The following is a 19,214-nucleotide window of genomic DNA, read 5'->3' on the forward strand; positions in this document are numbered from 1 at the left end:
TGAGGGACTTAGGGCTTTAAATACTCATTTAATGAAATAATCTGTCTGATACCGCTTCTATGATCTCTCAGACCACTGCGGTGGTCAGCTAACATTACACTAGGCCGCTGTGACAGCAAGTCCACCGCTATAGTGGTGCCGTTGATGCGGTACTGGTGCGGTATAGCGGGCACCAGAACTAGAATTCCCTAAATAATCACAATCTCAATCCCAAAATCCCGACTATCACTTGAGGCTATCTGTTCACATACCACATACCCAGACACACATAAACATATGCTCGAAATTTTCAACGGAGGTCTCGTTAACCAAGTAAACCCTCGATACCGTAAAATCAACTTCTCAACCCAAGTCCTAAAATGCACTCTAGTGCATGGGTAACTAAACCGAATATACGCACCAGCTTTCAAAGACCTTCTGGACCTCTCGGAATTGACAGATTTTCGAAAAAGATCTATTTACCCAAAAGTCAACTATGAGTCAAATGGTTTTCACTTAAAAGCCAAATTTCCCTAAAATTTACCCAAATCAAGTCTTATGACCTCGAGAAGCGTGCCAATAGTCTTCGCGGGTCAAATATGAGCTAATAAAGTTCGAAAGAGATCAAAGGGGTCGGGAACGCAATAACAACCAAACGGGTCGTTACAACGAGACTGTGATTCACCTCTCAAACTCTAGAATCTGCATATTCCGCCCTGGGACCCATCCCTAGAAATCTGTAGACCACCACGGCCTGACTGAGCATCGCCTCTCGATAAAGCACCACCTCGGCTACCTGAAGCTACTGGAGTCCTCTGGGTCTGGTAACCCTACCTGGGTCATGGACACTCTTGAGTAAAATGACCAAACGCTTCACACGTAAAACAAGCCTTAAAAGGCGGAGCCTGATGAACTAAAACTAAAGACCCAGCTGGAGCAACTCTGTCTGCTCGTTGAGAAAATGGGCTCTCAGAAGCTCTCTGCCTGGATAGTCCACTAGAAGAAGCCTACAATGCTGACTGCACAGGGCAGCCGAAATTGGACTGATACTGCCTAGAAGTCTGTTCGGCGCCCCTCTAGCTGGAACCACTATAACCCTCAAACTGTCGCTGCCTCGACTAAGGAAGCATGCTCAACAATGGCTGGAAGGAAGCACCCATGACCTCCAGCTGAAGGCATGGAATATGAAGGTAAGTACGAACCCACTAACGCATCATCTAATCCTGTCAGGCTCAGTAAGAATCAGAGGTGTTGAATAACGGGTCAAATGCAAGAAGCAAGTCACATAAGCATCAACAGATAATTCCCTCTGCTGCAAGTAGAGGAATTCATCTCTACGTGCCTCTCTCAAGGCCCGAGGCACATACTTCTCGAGGAAAGCTCTATGAAACTGTGTCCAAGTAAGTGGAGGAGAACCCTTTGGTCTACAAGAAATGAAGTACCTCCACCAGGTCTTCGTGTCTCCGCGAAACTGGTATGACACATAATCAACACCGTGGGTCTCAACAATCCTCATCCTGTGCAATAACTCATCCATGTCTAATATAAATTCATGTGCATCCTCTCCAGAAGTACCAGCGAATCTCGGAGAATCCGTCTTTCTAAACCTCCCTACCAGCTCCTGATCAGTCAAAGTCATAAACAGGGCCTGCTATAGGTCTAAGGTCATCTCCTGGGGTCGGCACTGCATCCATCCGTGGAGCCACTACCGCCACAAGATTTGCTACATGAGTCTGCCTCTGCTCGGGGGTCTGTGCTCCAACTCTAGTCTCTGATCCTCCACCTGGAGAAGTTATACCAGCGGCAGCTTGCTGGGTATCCGAATGAAGTAGAATGTGAGCCATAGTATCCTAGGTCGCCTGATCTGAAGTGACCTCGGGGTGTGCCTGTGTAGGAGCCACATTATCCCCTATGGCCTGATCTCGAACCTGCTGAACCTCAGGCTCTGGAGATGGAGATCTCGCACGCCGTTGCCTAATCGCAGTCCTGTCCTTAGCTGGTGCAGCCTCGCAGCCTTTAGCTCGATCGCGTCCTCTAACTGTCGCTCGTCCCCTGGTGCCAGCCGTAGCTTCAGGCTTCGGTACCTGATCTCTGGCTATCGTGGCTTGAGTCCTCACCATATGTGAGAGAAGAGATATGAGTCAGATACCAATTTGATTATTTCAAATACCAATTAGAATAAAGTGGCACGAAAGAATGTGAGGTTTCCTAAATGTCCTATAGCCTTTCACAGATAAGTACGGAGCTCATCGTATTGATCCACAAGACTATACTAGACACACTCTTGTATTATAGATCGGGTAACCTAGGGTTCTGATACCAACTTGTCACGACCCATTTTCACTAAGTCATGCAGGCACCTACCTTTCTCACCTCGGTAGGCGAACCCTTATCCCAACAATAATAAAACATAAATAAAGCAGAAGAAGATAGAATGACGTAAGTCTCGCGATAATAATATAAAGAAAATGCGGAAGTAATGAGAATCCAGCCCCAATATCTGGTCTGGTCATACAAGATCATCTACCAAATACTACAAGTCTGAATAATACATAAGATCTCAAAAGATGTCTCGAAATGGAAATAAGACATAAATAGTAAGAAGAATCTTCGAGCAGCGAACATCCGCATACTCACCCTGAATAGACTCGGCAACAACCTCGATAATTAGCCACGAGGGGTAGAAGTAAGATCCAACCTGGTACTCTGCATTCATAAAAGAATATAGCAAGTGCAGGTCAGTATAAACAACAAGTACTGGTAGGTATCATAGGTCGACCAAGACTAGCTAACGTATATAAAGACAACAAAGCAAGATAAACACGTAAAACAACAAGGTACAAGTCAACACGAATCCATAACCACAGTTCAAGTCATCGCCTATGTTATAGCATCTAAACTTAACTGTGCCAAGTCTCAGTGTGACCAATCAGAACCAGTATATCATAATCATATCACAACAAGTCATCACTTATGTTATAGCATCTAAAGCCAACTGTGCCAAATCCCAGTATAACCATTCCGAACCGGTATATCAGAATTATATCACAACTATATCATAGAAAACCAAAAGGTACAATGCAATGCCATAATGTATGAACGATGAATGCAATGCATATGCACTGTACACATGTACTCCAACCGATGGAACATTACATCTCGACAGCGTAACCCACTGGGGACCCGCGAAGTCCATGTACCAGTCACTCCGCACACAGCCCGTAGATGACTCCATTCCCACTTATAAGCCTCATATCAGTCATGCCACATACAGCCTAGAGATGACTCGATGTACAATGTGTTTCAACGCATCAGTATTTCCTTCTTACTTTCCATCGTCACTACCATAACAATGCAATATCGATGTATTATAGAAATGAGTATGAATACGATACAATGTAATATTAACAACCAATTCAATCCCAAACAGTACCACACATGGGACACAAGTAATATCAATAATAAGGCTACACAATAAGCCACAATGGAATCACAATTCTCATCTCAATATAAAATTAAGTAAAGTATCACAATATCATAGTTATGATATATCACTAATCACCAATATTTGATGTCTCAACGTGACAACGAGCGAATAAGTAAATAGAACAAGATAAGTCAACAACACAATCGGGTGGCTAGCCCCCAAATCATTCAATTAGGCCCAAAACCTAAGGCAATATCAAACCCAACTTCATACCCGAAGGTTTACATGCATTCTCTGATAATATCATCTAAACATACACTTCGCTAAATAAAGTCTCACCATGAGGTAAACCGTAACCTACCTAGAAAGCCGAACAATAAATCTCCAATAGTCAAACCTTAGTCTTGACCTTCCTCTGAGCCTCGAGATAATGGAAGTCTAATCATATCCGAATTATGAAATTAGAATCAAGAAAAAACATCATTCAACCCTTACTTCTATTTAAGACCCAAATCTCAACATATGGAATGAGATTTATGAACTAGAAAGATGAAATAAGGAATGTATAGATCTCAACCTGAAATTAATATTCTATATGATCAACTCCTATCAATTACAAGCTAGAAGAAGTAATGTAACGACCCGTTTGGTTGTTCGAGTCTCTTCGATATTTTTGCCAGTTTTCGAGCACTTATTAGCTCACTTTTGATCCGAGGGGACTGTTGACATACTTCCCGAGGTGTATAGATCGGATTCGGGTAACTTTGGTGAAAATATAGGCTTAAAGTGAAAAAGGGTTGACCCAAAGCTAACTTTTGGGCAAACAGACCTCTTTCGAAAATTCATCAATTTCGATAGGTTCGGACGGTCATTTAGAACTTGTATGTGTATTTAGTTCGGTTCCCAATGCACTCGAATGCATTTCGAGACTTGGGATAAGAAATTGGGATAAAGGCATCGGAGGTTGACTCGGGAAACGAGGACTCCGTTAGAAATTTCGAGACCACGAGCCCGTTCGCAGTGTATTTTTGTATGGGTCTATATGTTTGGTTTGTGAGCAGATGGCTTCGGGAATAACCCGGGATTTTTGAAGACTTAGAAAATTTGGGAGATTCTAGTATCTGGTGCCCGCATCAGCGGCACCGCTGGGGCGGCCATGAGAATTGTTGCCCATACCGTTGTGGCGGTTCCCAGCCGCCGTAGCAGCGCAGCTGTAGCGGCATATCTACTACCGTGGCGGTGATGGGCAGTTATATTTCATTAAATGTGTCTTAAATAAGTCTTAGACCCTCATTATTTGCCATTTCAATATTTGAGCATGAGGAAGCTGTTCACTTAGACTTCTCGAGTCACACTGGGTTGTGCTATCGAGACGTCGATATTTCCGTCCGGAGTACATGTGTATACCTCATTTGCATGGCATTACATTTCATTCATTCCATCATTAAACTGCATTGCATTATGACTTGATTGAGATTCTTGGTGATTAGATTGTGATGATTGGATTGGATTCGAATATATTCGGACTCGACGTATTTGGGCTAGATGCTTTATATAGGCGATGATGGATACTTGTTTGTGATCATATTGTCGTATACTTGTTAGATTCCTTGCTTATCTGCTTTATTTTCTGAATTGTATTAACTATGCTTAGTTAGCTGATGATGCCTACTAGTACTGTTATTGTACTGACCTGCACTTGTTGCATTCTTTTATGAATGCAAAGTACTAGGCCGGATCTACTTCTCTGACCCGTGGCTGATTGACTCTTTAGCTTCTACTCGAGTATCCAGGGTGAGCATGTGTCTGCTGACCTTGAAGACTTTCCCACTATATATCTTACTATCATTCTAGAGACATAGATATTATGTCTTAGTACTTCCAGATTGTATTATTCTCCCTAGATGCTTTTGTATTATTCAGACAAGATTCTAGGGGTATTTACTGTCTTCCATACTTTTATTACTATCTTTATATATATCTCTAGACTTACGTATTTGTTGATTTTCGCTACTTAATTTTCTTCAATTTATTTATTGGTTCATTGATGAGATGAGAGTTCGCTTATCGAGGTTGGAAGGTAAGTGCCCGCGCAGCCTAAGAAAAATTGATCATGATAAGTTGGTATCAGAGCCCTAGGTTACCCAATCTTTAATACAAGAGCGTGTCTATTAGAGTCTCGTGAATCGGTATGATGAGCTTCGTACTTATCTGCGGGAGGCTATAGGACATTTAGAAAATCTCACTTTCTTTCTTTTCGCCTTGTTACTTTATTCAGATTGGTATTTGACTCTTATCTCTTCTCTCACAGATGGTAAGGACTCGAGCTAGTATGGCCCGAGGTCAGGTGCTAGAGCCCGTAGCTATGGCTGGCACCCGAAGGCGAGCGACAGCCAAAGGGTGCGACAGAGCGAGAGGCCGCGGGGCTGCCCCAGCCAGGGGTAGAGGTCCGGTGGTAGGACAACGCTGAAAGAGATCTCCGTTCCCCGAGCCCAAGGATGTGGCTCCAGCTCGAACCCAGTTACTTCTGATCAGTCCATGCATGATACTATGGCTACAATATTGCATCATCTTGATGCCCAGCAGCCGGTGTGACTACACCCGACGGTGGTTCACTGACTAGGGGTAGGACACAAACCCCTGACAGGGGCGTACACGGACGGCACATCCCGCCGCAACTATAGCTCCTCACATTGATGCGATACCCGCTCCTGGTGAGGATATTAGACCCATGGATGGCTCCATTATGACTGCTGTTGATCAGGACCTAGTGGGTAGATTTAGGAAGTTAGAGCCACTGAGGTTCTCTGGTACTTCGTCTGAGGATGCCTATGAGTTTATTCTTGATATGTATAAGTTGCTGCACCGTATGGTGATAGTAGAGACCCATGGCATTGATTATGTGTCCTACCAGTTTCGCGGTGATGCGAAGACGTGGTGGAGGTATTTCGTGTCGTGCAAACCTGAGGGTTCTCCTCGTTTGACTTGGACTTAGTTCTACAGGGCCTTTATTGAGAAGTTTGTGCCCCGGTCTTTGAGAGAGGCGCGTAGGGAGTAGTTTTTACACCTTTAGCAGAGGGTCATGTCCTTGGAGTCCTATGTGACCCGTTTCCTCTATTTGGCCAGTTATTCTACTCCGTTGATCCCTACTGAGGCCGATAGGATCAGACGCTTTGTTGGAGGACTAGTGGGCTCTCTACAAATTTCTTGCCTTCAGATGGAGTCTATAGGGGCTTCCTTCCAGTCCATTATTGAGCATGCTTCAATGGTTGAGGGCGCTAAGGCCCGTGCTTTTAGTGGTGGTGACAAGAGGCCACGTCAGACAAACAGTTTTGGGGGTTCTGGTACGAGGGGCGCCGGTCAGTTTTCGAGGCCACCTCAGCCCTATTCCGGTCGTCCCGTTCATTCAGCATTACCAGCTTTCTCTAGTGAGCTACCTAGGCAGAGAGCTCTTGAGAGTTCATTCTCCAGACCAACGGACATGACTGTTTCATCCTGGTCTTCAGTTTTCGTGTTTCAGCATTCGGCTCCTCTTACCTGTTACTCTTGTGGAGAGTTGGGCATGTGGCCAGGAGATGTCCCCAACCTAGTTAGGATTATCAGCCGCCGAGGACTCCTGTACCCTCACGTGGTCGAGGTGGGACTTCTCAGAGAGGCAGCGCTCAGTCAGGCCACGACATTTCCCATAGTTCTAGAGGTGTGTCCCAGCCAGCTAGTGGTGGTACTCAGAGTGCGAGAGGGAGATCCCATATTGGGCATAGTAGAGCCCATTGTTACTCATTTTCTGGTAGGCCCGAGGTAGAGGCCTCAGATGCTCTGATCTCTGGTACCATTTCTGTCCGTCATAGAGCAGTATCTGTGTTATTTGATCCTGGATCCACTTATTCGTATGTATCTGCATTTTATGCCGTTGATTGGAATTTGTCTTGTGATAGCATAGATATACCTATTCAGATGTCTACTCCGGTCGGAGATTCTGTGGTTGTTGATCGAGTCTACCGGTCTTGTTTGGTTACTTTTGTGGGGTACGACACTTGGGTAGATTTGATGATTCTTGATATAGTGGACTTTGATATTATATTGGGCATGTCCTGACTTTCTCCTTATCATGCGATCTTGGATTATCACGCCAAGACAGTCAGTCACCTTAGCCATGCCGGGCATTCCTAGGCTTGAGTGGAGAGATACTCCTAGTCGCGTTTTGAAGAAGATCATTTCCTTCATTCGGGCGAAGAAGTTAGTAAGTAAGGGGTGTTTAGCGTATTTGGCACATGTTTGTGATACGACTGCTGCATCTCTGCCCCTTGAGTCTTTCCCTATTGTGAGCGAGTTCACGGAGATATTTTCGTCGGATTTGCCGGGTATGCCACCCGATCGCAACATTGATTTCTGTATCGATGTGGACCCGGGAACGCGTCCTATTTCCATCCCACCATATCGGATGGCACCTGTCGAGTTGAGAGACCTAAAGGAACAATTGAAGGATTTATTGAACAAGGGGTTTATTAGACCGAGCGTCTCCCTTTGGGGTGCTCCTGTGTTATTTGTGAAGAAGAAAGATGGGACTATGAGGATGTGTATTGATTACCGCCAGTTGAACAAGGTCACTATCCGAAACAATTACCATATGCCTCGTATTGATGATCTGTTTGAACAAGGTCACTTTCAGGGTGTTTCGGTGTTTTCGAAGATTGATTTGCGTTCCGGCTATCACCAGTTGAAGATTACGGCAGAGGATATTCTGAAGACAGCATTTCGGACGAGATATGGCCACTATGAGTTTTTTGTGATGTCTTTTGGACTTACCAATGCCCGGGCTTGACTTTGATGAATGTCATCTTTAGGTCGTTCCTTGATTCCTTTGTGATTATGTTTATTGATGACATCTTGGTGTATTCCAAGAGTAGAGTAGAGCATGAGAGCTACCTCCGTACCGTTCTTGGGTTGTTGAAGAAACATAGCCTGTTCGCTATATTTTCTAAGTATGAGTTCTGGTTGGCGTCTGTAGCATTCTTAGGCCATATGGTGTCTAAGGAGGGTATTATGGTTGATCCATAGAAGATTGAGGCAGCGAAAGGTTGGGCGAGGCCCACTACTGTTACTGAGATTCATAGCTTAGTGGGTCTGGCCATTTATTACCGCCGCTTTGTGAAGGGTTTTGCTGCCATTGCTTCATCCTTGACCAGATTGACTTAAAAGGATGCTCTCTTCCAGTGGACAGACGATTGTGAGGAGAGCTTTCAAAAGCTCAAGCTTCTTTTAACTACAGCCCCGATCCTAGCCCTACTTGTGGAAGGTAAGGATTTCGCGGTGTATTGTGATGCTTCCCGTATGGGTTTGGATGCGGTGTTGATGCAGGAGGGTAGAGTGATAACTTATGCTTCCCGTCAGTTAAAAGTTTATGAGAAGAATTACCCTACCAATGATTTGGAGTTCTTAGTTGTAGTCTTCGCCTTGAAGCTTTGGAGGCACTACTTGTACGGTATCCATTGTGAGGTTTTTACCAATCACCGTAGCCTTCAACATGTGTTTACCCAGAGAGATCTTAATTCTGGGCAGCACCGATAGATGAAGCTCCTGAAGGACTACGACATCTCTATTCTATATCATCCCAGAAAGGCCAACGTGGTGGCTGATGCCTTGAGTCGCAAGGCAGTGAGTATGGGGAGGACGCATGTGCGTTCCTCGTGTTGGTGATCTGATTCAGTTGATTTTATCTAAGGCTCATAGCTCTCGCTATTCCATCCATCCAGGAGCGACTAAGATGTACTGTGACTTGAGGCAGCACTATTGGTGGCATCGTATGAAGAGAGATATAGTTGATTTTATGGCTAAGTATGGGAATTGTCGGCAGGTAAAGTATGAGCACCAGCGACCCGGTGGGGTGCTTCAGAGGATTCCCATTCCCGAGTGAAAGTGGGAGAGGATTACCATGGATTTTGTCACGGGTCTTCCGAAGACACTTGGCAAGTTTGATTCGATTTGGGTGATAGTGAATTGGTTGACTAAGTCCGCTCACTTTGTTCCAGTTCAGGTTTCCCATACCGGAGAGAAGTTAGCTAAGTAGTATATTCCGGATATTGTGAGATTGCATGGGATCCCTATTTCTGTTGTATCTGATCGGGGTACTATCTTCACTTTCCAATTCTGGAGGGCATTTCTGAGGAGTTGGGTACCCGATTGGACTTTAGTACAGCTTTCCATCCCCAGACCGATAGCCAGTCCGAGCGGACTATTCAGGTGCTCGAGGACATGTTGAGAGCGTGTGTTATTGACTTTGCTGGTCATTGGGATTATCACTTTCCCTTGGTAGAATTTGCATACAATAACAGTTATCATTCGAGTATTGGTATGTCGGCTTTGAGGCCTTATATGGTAGGAGATATAGATCTCTGATTGGTTGGTTTGATAGGTTCGAGGCTCGACTTGGGAGCACAGATCTGCTGAGAGAGTCTCTTGAAAGAGTGAGAGTTATTCAGGCCAGGCTCATGGCAACTCATAGTCGGCAAAAAATGTATGCGGACCGGAAGGTCCGGGATTTGAAGTTTGCTATTAATGACCAGGTTCTATTGAAGGTTTTACCCATGAAGGGTGTTATGAGGTTTGGTAAGAGAGGCAAGTTGAGCCCCATGTACATTGGTCCGTTTGAGATTGTGGATTGTATTGGTGATATAGCTTATGAGTTGGCATTGCCGTTAGGCTTGGTAGGAGTTCACTCGGTCTTTCATGTTTCGATGCTGAAGAAATATCATGCCAAAAGTACCGACATTATCCGTTGGGATTCTATATTTCTTTATGAGAATTTGACTTATGAGGAGGAGCCTATCGTGATATTGGATAGGCAGGTTCGGAAGTTGAGGTCAAAGGAGATTGCTTCTGTGAAGGTGCAATGGAAGCACCATCCCGTGGAAGAGGCTACTTGGGAGACTAAGTCCGATATGTGTAGCTGATATCCCAATTGTTCATTGATTCAGGTATTCCCCTACTTCCCTTCTTTTCTTCGCTCGAGGACGAGCAACGGTTCAATTGGTATCTGATGTAATGACTCGTTTGGTCGTTATTGTCTCTTCGACATTTTCGCCAGTTTTCAAGATTTATTAGCTCACTTTTGACCTGAGGGGACCGTTGACACGCTTCTCGAAGTGTCTAGACAGAATTCGGGCAACTTTGGTGAAAATATATGCTTAAACTGAAAAAGGGTTGACCTAAAGTTGACTTTTGAGCAAACAGACCTTTTTCGAAAATTCGTCGATTTCGAGAGGTCCGGATGGTCGTTTAGAACTTGTATGTGTATTTGGTTCGGTTCCCAATGCACTCGAATGCATTTTGGGACTTGGGATGGGAAATTTGGATTAAGGCATCGGAAGTTGACTCGGGCAACGAGGCCTCCCTTGGGAATTTCAAGACCACGAGCGCGTTCGCAACATATTTTTGTGTGGACCTGTGTGTTTGGTTATTGAGCAGATGGCCACGGGAATAACCCGAGATTTCGATTGAAGACCGCATCAGCGGCACCGCTGCAGCGGTGTGCTGGCCGCTGGGGCGGCCATGAGAAGTGTTGGCTATACCACTGTGGTGGTTCCCAGCCGTTGTAGCGGCATATCTACCGCCGTGGCAGTGACGGGTAGTTATATTTCATTAAATGCGTCTTAAATAAGTTTTAGACCCTTATTATTTCCCATCTCGATATTTGAGCGTGAGGAAACTGTTCTTGGAGATCATTTGGAGAAATTCTTGGAGGTAAACCTTGCCTAATCCTTGACTCTTCCTTAATCATAATCATCTTAGATTTCCCCCTTCCCTTTAACAATCCTTTAGAGATGAAATTTGAAGGAGGGTTTTGGGGAACTTTCCCTTAGGGTCATGTATGATAAATTGATGATGGTTATGCTAAAATTTGATGAATCTAAGCTTATTAATCATGTATCTTTCAGTTTTAACGTTGAATTTCGGATTTGGAGATTTAGGGTTTATACCCAATTTGGGGGTTTTGCTTGAAATCAGAATTTAGGCTAATCCTTGGGCTAAATCAACAATTAATGGTTGGGTTATGATCACGTAATACTTAATTTGGTAATTTGCCTCCGAATTTTCCGTTTTGCCCTTGTAAGCCCATTTTCCCAATTTCTAGGGCTAAAATGGAATGAATTAAAATAGTAGCAATATTCGTATCATTCTTCATGATTTCTAATATAGAATTTGGTTATGCTTAGACTACTTTGGTTCTGAGCTTCAGCGAAAGGGCAAGGCAAAGGAGTGAGTTGTTGGTGTTGTAGTTCGGCCATCCAGGTAGGTTATGGCTTACCTTTGGTGACACTTCGTATAGCGAAGCACATATTTAGACTATAATGTCAGAGACAGCATGTGAACCTTCGGGTATGTGATACGCTCAAATTACACCTATTAATGGCGTAAAGCGGACGTTGTCAAATATAGTAACCCAACAAGGTTGGGGTCGAATCCCACAAGGAATATGGAGAGAAAAGAGTACTAATCGTATGCGATACCAGTCTTTAAATGCTTTAATCCTATTCCGGATAGTTTGAATTGATTGTTGAATAATGTAATTGAATACCTTGACTTAAAATGTAATTAATGTGAGAGAGAGACTAAGGTTGTGTTCCCCAATTTGATTAGATATTATGCTTCAGGTTTCAAAGTGATATACTTCTAATGGTTGTTCTATGAATATGCTCTTCCGAATATAAAAGAGTTACAATCGAAGAGCGACCAATAATGCCAATTTAGACTTATTCTTATTCCTAAGTTAGTCTATTAAATGAGGGTTAACGCCTCGAGTCATTGTTATTCAATCTTACCAATATTGACTCTCTTTCCCAAGAAAGTCAATATAATGGCTTCGGCTAATGCTTGCAATCATTACCCAACGTTACAACTCAAAGATAGAATAAATAACAACAACCATTATGCATATATCAATAAAAGAAACCCATTCACATAATACCCATCATGGGATTCACAACCTTAGAATTGAAATTAGCTACTCATAATGTTTCTTGACAGAAAAAGCTTAAAGATTAACATAATACACTTACAATGCTAATACAAGATGGAATGAGAGTGAAGTTGTTGCCTTAAATGCTCCAACCACTTCAAGATTAAAGACCTAGGGTTTGTGCCTCTAAAATAAAATCTGAATAATGAATTAAAACCCTACATTATGTATTTATAGAGCCAAAAATCGCGCCAAGTTTCTGGACAAAAATGCCCTTACGCCGCATTGTTACGGACCGTAACTCAGGTTACGGTTCGTCCTTTATTTCGTCATTTGACCACTTGTTGTTACGGCCATCACGCGACAGACCGTAACCTGTGTTACGGTCCGTCCTTCTGAGGCGTCACTTGTGACTTTACTTGGCAACTCTCTGGAAATTTGGGCCCTGTTACGGTGACATGTTACGGACTGTAACACTACACCGTAACACTGATGGTTTCATTGAAAACTCTCTAGAATTTTAGCTCCTGTTACGGTGACATGTTACGGACCGTAACAGTACACCGTAACACTGATGGTTTCAATGAAAATTTTCTGGAAATTTAGGCCCTGTTACGGTTCAATGGTACGAACCGTAACATGAGTTACGGACCGTCGCTTAGCTCCAATTTGTCCCTTTTTTCAGCATTACTTCTCATTTCCGATCCTTAGTTAATCAACCCTATAAAACACAAAAATAACATAAGAAACAATATAAAAACACTTAAAATCAAGCAACATTTCTAGTTACAAAGGCATAAAATGTGCCAAAATTCACGGCACATCAGTATGAAGTCGGGTTAGATATTGTCTTAGGTGGCGCCCTGTTGTGTGTTGGGACTAGCCACCTTGTTATGTGTGCTTGGATTGTTCCATTTTGATGGTTTGATTCCATGGGTAGTTGATAGATATTGGAATCTGTGTTATTGTCTTGATTGAGGTAGAATTGGCATACCCGTTGTTGGTATTTGTACTTGGATATATTGTTAGCGTACACACCGTTGGTACTTGTGATATTGATATATTGTTGGCATACCACTGTTGGTATTGTGATATGATACATTATTGACATACCTCGTTATTGGTACTTGTGGTATTCGGTATAACGACCCTTCCGGTCGATGTAGGATCACCCTACCAAATTGAACCTTTTCAAGGGTAGAACTAGCTAATAGAAACTCGATTGTGTAAGCCTAAGAGCCGAAATTTGATTTGTTTGTGGTTGTTGTTTTATTTTATCGAGTCCGTCGAGAGGTGACGTAGAGAATTAAAACTCTGTTCGGAATTTCGAGGCTTCGGGTGGATTCGTATGACGTCTTTATGTATATGTGCATGTTTTGGTTGTGTTTTTGAGGCCTCGGATGAAATGTTGGGTGATAAGGGGAAAAACCGCATAAAAAATCGAGCTCACTGCCCAAATGGCACCTCTGCGATGGTGGGAGTACCGCTAGGGCGGTACCACTATAGCAGTGGGTTGACCGCTTCCAGCGGCCAACTATTTATCCTGCAGTCGTTGTGGCAGGCAAAGGGCCGCTACGGCGATACCGCTATAGCGGGCGATGGACCGCTATAAGGGTGAGCGGGTCTTCTTTGGGTCCGCTATAGCGGTCACAAAGACGCTATAGCGGGAGCGCTGCAGCTGTGAAACGACCGCCGCAGCGGTCGATGGGAAAGCAGAATCTGTGTTTTAAAGGCTCAGTCTCACATTCTTTATTCATAAAACCCCAACACAGTTCCTAACAAGCATCTAGGGTGAAATTCCAAGCTAGGGCAAGAAACTCTTGAGAGGTAAGTCTCATCTATCCCTTTCTATCATTCCGTTTCACCTTCATGATTTTCATCCCCTTTGTGGGTCTTTAAGGGTAAAATTGACTAGAAACCCATGAATTGAAGGTTAATGATTGTAGAGATAGAAGTTATGATTAATTAACCATTAAAGGATGGTTTCATCCATTAAAAAGGGTAGAAGCAAGTGAGTGTTCTTCCCCAAATTGTTGTTCTTGTTTAAATACATGGTTTGTTACTTACTTAACGTCATATTGTTAGATTTTGACCGTTATGAGGCGCTTCGGAAATAGAAGGCTCGTGTGGAGTAGTTTGTGGCTCCTGTTCTGCATTCGAGGTAGGTTATGTCTTACTTTAGTTAGACTTTGATTAGCGAAACGTATGTATTGTATAGAATTGACGGGAGAAAGCATGATTAGATCTTCGGATATGGTGTTTTGGTTGGATATTAGCTAGGTTGGTATGACTTCTGATTTTGTAGGCTCGTCGCCGTTACTTTATGTACTGAAATATGAGGTGTAGTTGTATTCATACTGTGGCGATTAGGGATGGATTTCTATTCAGTTGATTATTGTTGATGATGGCTTGTTGCCCTATTATTGTGATTAGACTTATTGCCTAAATTGTCGTGTTGTACTCAGTTCTCTCTTATTGTGACATGTATTATCAGAGAAAGGAAGGATAATGAGTTTAGGCTTGAATTGTGATATAAAATTATGACAGTATGTAGATGAAAACTTAATGTATGATTATGAAAACTTGATGTATGATTGTTGTTGATGATAATATATAGAAAAGTGGAGCTTCTTGGTGATACAAGACTTAGTTGTGAGGCGTACTTGCTACATGTGGAAGTAAAGAGGGACATAGACTATTATGTTGGCTGAGATGATTGTATGATTCATTTCATGGCTGAGTTGATCCAAGTCTTGATATGACTTGTGGCTTTGTGATGTGTACCTTCACTGTTGCTTTATTGGATTGTATTGATTTACCACGTTTACACTCATTTATGCATTCATACACTCATGCATGATGGAAATGGTTTGGAAGACTTGTGGCATGATGCCTTGTGTTTGACATTGATATTGTTGATTGTTCATAGTCCATACATACTAATGAACTGAAATACATTGAGACATACATTGTGATGTGAAATTGTGCAGAAGTTAACATAATCTTCTTGATGAACTTGTGATACAAATTGATAACAATTATGGTGAGAAGCTAATATGATCTTCTCGATGAAAATAATATACTACTTGATAATTGCTCATTAAGAGGGATGTAATAGTGTTTCTTGTATAAACGAGTGGGTCCGGGTCCGAGGCTCTTTCCAAAACAGATGGCGTATAAGCTCGAGTCCGAGGTAAATTTTGGGCGGAGGGAAATAAGTGACTCGGGTCCGAGGAGCATTCCGGAACGAGTGATACATGATGTGGATCCGCGACCGAGGTTCATTACGGAGCGGAGGTTGTGCTCGGGTCCAAGGAGTGTTCCAGAATGAGTGGTACATGGATACCATGGGTCCCCTGCAGGTCATGACTACTGAGCAATAACATCAGTTAGCATGTGTGTACAGTTCGAGTGATTGGCCAGTGCATTGCATTGCATTGCACATTATCATATTTTGCATTACACATCATTACATTTTATTCTGCATTATTATATAGCTCGTTTAGTTCTGCTTTTGGTGTGTGTGCTGAAATGGCTGTTGTGGTATTGATATGATCATTGACTGAGTTAAATTATGGATTAGTGACTCTACCTAGGAAAGGAACTTGAACTTGTGATTATCAGGTGAGATTATTGAAACTTGATAGACTGGTGGGTTAGAAGCTGCATCTTAGGTTGTGACTCTGTTATGGGATATTATGTGACTTGGATTTGAGTATTAAGTGCCTATTTATTTATCTTGTTGATTTTATGCTTATATACGAACTAATCTTAGTCGGCATATGTTGCTTACCGGTACATAGTTTTTGTACTGATACTACCTTGCTGCACCCTTTTCGAGTGCAAATTGTGTTCCAGAGATTTCATCCAGATTACATTTCTAGCTTGAAGCTAGTTTGCTCGATCAGATCCGAGGGTGAGCTTCTATCCATGCTATGCCACCTGAAGATCTCTCTATCCAGATGTCTTTTTTTATTCCAAACATTCTTTGTTATCATAGTTGAGATACTTCATTCTTTAGACATTGTTAATTAGAGTCCTTGTATGATGACTTTCAGATTCTGAGGATGTAATAGTTAGACTTCCGCACTTGTATCATTTATTTATTTTGACTTGGTAGACTATATATTCATTCACATGTTCATTGATTTGTGTTAGTATAAATGATTAAAGAAGTTAAAATTGGCTAGTGATTAAAGGGTTAAAGGATAAGGGTTCGCCTAGTAGTGATAATAAAGTAGATGCCCGCACGATCGGTAATTAAGGTCGTGACAATTGAGTTATATTGTTGATGATTGATATACGCATTGCATACATTCTCACTCATTCATGATGCATGGCCGATACCCGATGATGATCCGGTATCGTTGATGGAGTGAAACTGATTTTACTTGAGTGATTGTGAAAAGGCCGATGTCCGAAGATCAATTCCGGAATCGTTGATTGTATGAAGTTGATATAAAATAACTCTTTTACTTGAGTGATTGTGAGGAGGCCGATGTCCGAAGATCAACTCCGAAATCATTGATTGTATGAAACTGATATTTTACAGACTCTTTTACTTGAGTGATTGTGAGATGGTCTGTGTTCGATGATCTATTCTGGCATCGTTGTTGCATGGCCAATTCCGATGATATTCCGGAATCGTTGTTAGTGCATTGACTCCACGGCTCCCCCAGGGTGGTGCTGGTGAGACTCCCTCTGTGAGCAATTAGCCAGGGTCCCGTCTGTCTGTTGGGCAAAGCTCCGGGCCGGATGGCACTTAGACTTCGCGAGTCACACTGAGTTGTGCTATCGAGACGTCGATATTTATGTTTAGAGTATATGTGTACACCTCATTTGCATGGCATTACATTTCATTCATTCCATCATTGCACTGCTTATGACTTGATTGAGATTATTGGTGATTGGATTGGATCGGATATATTCGAACTCGACGTATTTGGGCTAGATGCTTTACATAGGCGATGACGGATACTTGTTTGTGATCATATTGTCTTACTTTTATTCCAGCGACATAGATATTATGTATTAGTACTTCCAGATTGTATTATTCTCCTTAGATGCTCTTGCATTATTCAGACTAGACCCTGGGAGTATTTACTGTCTTCCGCACTTTTACTACTATCTTTATATATATCGTGAGACTTATGTATTTGTTGATTTCCACTACTTAATTTTCTTCAATTTATGTATTGGTTCATTGATGAGATGAGGGTTCGCTTACCGAGATAGGAAGGTAAGTGCCCGCGCGGCCTAAGCAAAATGGATCGTGACAACTAACAAATCACTTAAATTCGAATTCTAGGCAAAACTCCCGAATTTGGGTATGAACCCTAACTTTAAATTTCTTAATTTAGCCACTAATTAGGAAGGAATCATGCAATAATAGTTTCTAATCATGAATTGCATGCTTAATAAAGCTAACCCAATCAATAATTCAAGATTTAATAGCCTAGAATGAAGAACCCACAAAACCCTCTTTCAATCCACCATTTCTTAAGGAAACTAGCATGTTTAATGGATTTCTAGGGTGATTAATGAAATATGGAATAGCAATGAAGATCGAAGGACTTACCACAATGATTTCCCCAAGAAATTCTCCCAATAGCTCTATTTTCGGAGTGGTATTGCATGAAAGACTTAGGGATTTTAACACACTTTTAATGAATCTAACTGCCCGTCACTCGCTTTCGCACTCACTCTAGCGCTTTAGCAGTCCCGCTTCTGCGGTCCCATTACAGCTTCAGCAGTCCATACCAAATGTACCAGGCCGCTATAGCGGTGACCCTGCCACAGTCCTGGTGCAACTAAAATGGGACACTAGACACTAGAATTCCCCAAGTTTCATCAACTCAACCTAAAATTTCGACTATCACCCGAGACCATCTGCTCACAAACCGTATATGCATTATGAAAGCGGGACACTAGACACCAGAATTCCCCACGGCCTCAAAATTCCCAACGAAGGTCTTGTTGATCGAGTCAGCCCCCGATACCTCAAAACTAATTTTCCAACCCAAGTCCCAAAAAGCACTCGAGTGCATTGGGAACCAAACCGAATATACACACGAGTTCTAAAAGATCATCCGGATCTCTCGGAATTGACAGATTCCTAGAAAGGTCCGTTTACCAAAAAGTCAACTTTGAGTCAACTCTTTTTCGCTTTAAGCCCAAATTTCTCGCAAAGTCACCCAAATCATAACCAAAGACCTCGACAAGCGTGTCAATGGTCCCCTTGGGTCAAATGTGAGCTAACAAGGCTCAAGAAAGGGTCAAAAGCATTGAAAAGGTAATAACAACCAAACAGGTCGTTACAGAGGTATAGTAACGGCTGCTGACTTTTGGATTAAGGATTAGGAACCCTAATTGATGTATTAAAGTTTGGGCTAGAGGAAAAGCTAAATGGGCTTCACACGGTGGGCTCGAAATTGGGCTGATCCGGATAGAATTTTAAGCTAAAATATGGGCTATTGATAGGTCTTATAATGACTGAGATGTTAAGATCTTTTCTTCCTTTAGATTAATTTCTTTTGGAATTCTTTCTCTATAACTTGGACTAAATATTATATATAATACTATATAAGAAGATATGTAATTCATTATAATAACTTTAATCACTAGAACATATAAAAATATTAATAAAGTACTGTTTTTGAGTAAAATTGATAATACAAAGCCAGATAAAATAATATGTCCAAATTATTAATAATCAAGAAGCATAAATAAATCAATCGGAGGAAAAGTGAGACAAAATTGGGTGTCAACAGCTTGTCCCTTTTTGACCGAAGATGATGTAAGAGATTTTGGGCAAAGAAGTTGACGTAGAAGTAATTTATCCCGACCGACAAA

The sequence above is a fragment of the Lycium barbarum genome, chromosome 6 (assembly GCF_019175385.1).
Source record: "Lycium barbarum isolate Lr01 chromosome 6, ASM1917538v2, whole genome shotgun sequence".
NCBI lineage: Eukaryota > Viridiplantae > Streptophyta > Magnoliopsida > Solanales > Solanaceae > Lycium > Lycium barbarum.